Below are 5218 nucleotides of genomic sequence, written 5' to 3'. Positions count from 1 at the left end.
CGGCTTTTTCGTCGTGTAGGTGATACATATTACCATGACAATCGGTTTCACTATCCGACATGCGATGTAAACTAAAGTGTTCATCGTTACTTGACGTCTCAAAATGAATATAATACCCAACAAGAACGAAACAGAAGATATTCGGATCGGTTCATCTATCAATTCAAAAATAGCAACCGTGAAAATGAAACTCAAAGGCAAAAAAATCAATTTCGATTTGAGGTACTGATAGTTTTTGAAGTGCAGTTACATTTTTTTATTTCGAAAATAATTTGAAATGGATAGCAATACCAACTGGAAGCTCTTCTCGTGATAACGATATTATCAAAACTAGAAAGCTTTGTGCAGGTATGGTTATCGTCCATGTGTTTTCAACGTTGTAAAAAGGGCTTCAACATTTAAAACCTTCTTTTAGAGAAGCGTACGCTACAGGAAGTTGCATTACCGCTGATTGCACGTGGGCGTTGTCAAATTGATGTTGGGAGCGAATGCAAACATTCCTAAGTCGTTTTGGACATCGGGAATATCATCCGGCATTTCCGTACTAGTCATCCTTTTGAAGCGTTTGAGCATGGTTTATTCAAAGATGATGAAATTACTCAGAAGAAACCAAGAATCATCACCAATAGACAGGTCGCTTTAAATGATCAATTGTACATGAATTAAAATAATAAGTTTACTACATAACTTATTTATGAGAAATAACATTTATTAGAATAAACGAATTAAACGTTATAACTTGAATAAATTATATGAATTATATACTATGATGACTGCTGTGATTACGTATGAACTGGTCTAGGTCAGTCAGTTGCTTGTCGAATCCCAAGAATTTAATATTGAATATTGCATCTGAGCTCAACGCAACGCATAGGTATATTCAGTACAAGTTACTGGCACTGATATTCGTTTTCGTTTCTGTGATGATGATAATGAATTTCAACTTTGACAATGTATAAACAAATGTGAACTTTGACTGAGGAATGAATACCAACAAATGTGTTCATCGAAAATCAACATTTCGATTTGTCTAGCGACCGTTGTCTAGCTACAGTTTATGTTTGTGCGTAGAAAAGATATTTGACGCTAACGTTGGCTAGATATCAGTCTGCTTGAGTTTCTAGGTGGTGATTTTTCTCAGCACTGATCACATTACACACAAGCACTGATGAACAATAATAATAAGCATGCCACTGCTCAATAGCGGTATTGCTATTAACAGAAGTGCGAGATACAGCAGACACCCGGACATATCTCACAATAGATCTACGATTCTGGTCGCAGTGAGGAAGTCCATACAGGAAAACAAAGCCCCTAATAATTTTTTTACCTACAGTCAGCTATTCCTGCGCCGTAAAGTTGTCTTTCCTGGGCTTTATTTTCCTCTTCCTTCCTTTTTGTTAGCTGATTAAAGGCTGCGCCTCGCCTTTTTCGCGATATCAGACATGCGATGCTTAGCGACTTTGACACAGTTGGCGCCCGATCCCACGCAAAACTTAAACTTGTTACTCATATTTAAGTACTTTTGGATATAAATCACAGATAAAAAGTATATAAAAACTCAAACAAAGAACGTACACAACGAGAACGGCTGATCGACTAATCAAAAGGAAATTGTGAGTGAACACGTGCTGTAGCGACGCTATAACGGTCGAATCTTGATGCAGCGACCTCTATACTTTAAATTTGTAACACGATAACGATCATAGGTAACTTCTGCTAACTAGTTTACAAAGCCTCAAAATAAAAAGAAAAATGAGCATCGCCAAAATAAACGAAAAATGTAATTTTGGAGCATAAAAGTTGTTCGGTAAAAATTGATTTAAACGAACTTGAGTTTAGATCTGTTCTTGGGCGATGTAGATTTTGATTTTTGGATAGTTTTAGCATAATTTAGGCCAACAAAAAAAAGGCGAAAAAAATTTATTACCCCTTAATATCTCGCCATCATGCAATTTGATAGCCTGAATTTGCTCAGTTTGTGCAGTTAAATGTTATTCGAATCCAATCCAAAGTTGTTGCATTAACAGTTTTGGGCCATTGAAAGAAATGAAAATGTTGTTTACGTACAAAATAAAAACAATCGGTCCAAAAAAAGAGAGCCACAAAAAGTAATTAGAATCGGATTCGATTTTTTCCGATTGAGTTTCATTGTTTGTTGGCTATTTGTTATATATGACTCAAGCCAATTCAGGAGCCCTGGTTTAATGCCAATATTTCCTATCGAAAGTGTAGTACCGGTATATATGTACAATCAAAAACAGTGTAATGTTCTTGGAAAATGTTTACTTTCAGTTTTACAGAAATATTTTTTTTTATATGATTTGGACCACTGCGACAATTATTTTGATTTTTTGTGGTATAAGCTACAGAAATAATTAAAATATAGTGTTTTTTTCCACGAGCCTAAACGAATACAAACCTTTATGCAAGAATTAAATTGCTAAATATCGAATCTCTGATTCTGCGGCCAAATTGAGGAATGATAATAATAATAATATTATTCTTACCTAGTTCTTTCGAACTTGCAATTCCACCTTCTCGGTTCGCCGCTATCACAATTGGCAGCTCAATTACCCAAAATCCCACGGTTTCGGAAGAAATCAATTTGCATGGAAAATTAACGTAAAGGAAATTTCAACCTGCGCCGTCGCCATTACATTCAGTCACTTTTCTTGCTTCAAGTTTTAGTGCCGTACTTACGACACCTACAACTTCCTACACATTCGAACTCCTCCAGATGGCGCCGAGTCGCACCAGAGTAGATAACGTTCGATTGAACGTTTTTCCGATTTTGGCAAGAAAGAAAGTTTTTATTGCCGTCCTAAATTGCACGCAGCCCGTAAAATCGCGAATCGCGGAGACAAATCGGCAACGATTCTCCCACGCAGACGTGCGTGTCGTGTGTTTGGCTGTGCGAATGGGCTGCGAGCATTTCTTCGTCCTTTCGGCAGCGGAAAACCGGATTTCCTGTGTGTGAGCGATAAGGATCTTCCATTTCAATTTGATGGCTTATTTTTTGCCTCCCGGCAACGCGTGCGACCTGTCGCGCCGTTCCGAAGTCTGCACGTGTAAGTGATATAACCAATAATAACCGGAATTAATGAAGGTAATTTGTCACATAATTATATTACCTCAGGATACTGGAAGTGTGTGCGTGTATGTGTATTTTATGTGCGCGTAACCAATCCGAGCAAAGCCAATATTGGAAGAATGACACTCATGAGTGGATATTTTTTATTTAATTCCAGCGTATAAAGTCGGTCGCCTGTGTCAGAATGAACATAGACTGAAAAATTGAACATCATTTTGTCAATTTTCTCTCCGATTGAATCCGCCTAGTAGTCGTGAGCTCAGATAAAATACGTTGAATGAACTGCGAAGGCTCTAAAAGCGCTTTGTTATTGAAGTACTTCGTTTAGATAAATTCGGAAGCGGTGCCGTGACTCTTCAGTTGCACTACTGGGCGCCGATGGAAAGCTTTCGATTGTTGTTTCTCTTCAACAAAACGGTTGGTTACGGTGCCTACACCTTTCGACATGAAGCGGCCCGAAAAGAGGAAAGAGTCACGGTTCCGATTTGGTCCCGTTCCGGTTTGGTGTTGCTAGTGCTTCATTCAGCAATCTATGGCTATCTGGCTGCCCGGAATTTTTACGCTCCCTACGTCGAAACTGGTTCTACCCTCATGAATGTTACCGGGTTGGTAATTTTGCAAGTGGGATACGTTTCAATGTTAGGAGCACTCGTCCTTCGGTTGGCCAGTTCTATTCAGAACTAATATTGTGTGTTCTGCCACAAATGGTGACATTTCAGCACTATTATATATATATATATATATATATATATATATATATATATATATATATATATATATATATATATATATATATATATATATATATATATATATATATATATATATATATATATATATATATATATATATATATATATATATATATATATATATATATATATTTGTACGCTTTTTTCTATATTATTGAATGTTATTAGCTTTCGCAGTTAAGTTATTGTAATTGTAGGAAAATTATTAAACCTACTTGTCAAGGGAAAAAAAGGAATAAAACGAAACTTAAAACTATCTTACTGACTTAAAAGTGAGCAAATTGTTGCAATTGAGGATTGCAACGATTTTTGTCGGAATTTGTTGATAATTTGGCTTGACATATTTTCTAATTTTTCTACATTAGTGAGCCTATGTAGCTCATTTGTGCTAAACCAGGGAGGACGCTTTAAAATCATTTTCAAAAGTTTATTCTGAATCCTTTGAAGTGTCTTCTTCCTGGTTGCACAACAGCTTGTCCAGATGGGAACTGCATATAACATTGCTGGCCTGAAAATTTGTTTGTAAATTAACAGTTTATTCTTGAGACAAAGTCTAGAATTCCTGTTGTTAAGAGGATGTAAACATTATATATATTTATTGCACTTTGTTTGGAATTTCTCAATGTGCTCCTTGAAAGTAAGATTCTTATCATAAATTAGCCCTAAGTATTTAACTTGATCAGACCAATTTAAGACCACACCGTTCATCTTAATAACGTGGTTATGGGTAGGTTTGAGAAATGAAACTCTTGGCTTATGAGGAAAAATAATCAACTGTGTTTTAGAAGCATTAGGGGAAATCTTCCATTTCTGCAAGTATGAAGAAAATATATCTAAACTTTTTTGTAGCCGACTGCATATAACACGAAGCCTTTTTCCTTTTGCGGAAATGCTTGTATCGTCACAAAACAGAGATTTTTCACAACCTGGTGGTAAATCAGGAAGATCAGAAGTGAAAATGTTATATAAGATTGGGCCCAAGATACTCCCCTGAGGCACACCTGCTCTAACAGGCAATCTATTAGATTTACCATTTAGATAGTTAACCTGAAGAGTGCGGTCAGTTAATTAACTTTGTATCACTTTACGAACTAATTTCATTTTTTGTCATATTGACTTATATTTTAAGTTTAGTAAAGCGGGCAATGTATGTAGTTTCGCGGGAATGCGAAGATGAACGGGAATAAGGGTGTGACTAGAATTAGAAAATTTTTTCCCTCGTCCAGACGGGACTCGAACCCGCAATCTCCGTTGTCTCCGGCAAGGTGTTTTGGCCAATTAAACTACTGGGTAAGGGTAACTCTTCCTAAGACCAATGTCGAATCACCCTCTGCTATTGTGTTCCCGCATCTCAGCAAAAATGAAATTAGTT

Source organism: Wyeomyia smithii, chromosome 3, assembly GCF_029784165.1.
Source record: "Wyeomyia smithii strain HCP4-BCI-WySm-NY-G18 chromosome 3, ASM2978416v1, whole genome shotgun sequence".
Taxonomy (NCBI): Eukaryota; Metazoa; Arthropoda; class Insecta; order Diptera; family Culicidae; genus Wyeomyia; species Wyeomyia smithii.
The sequence above is the reverse complement of the archived record's forward strand: the minus strand, read 5'-3'. Positions refer to the sequence as shown.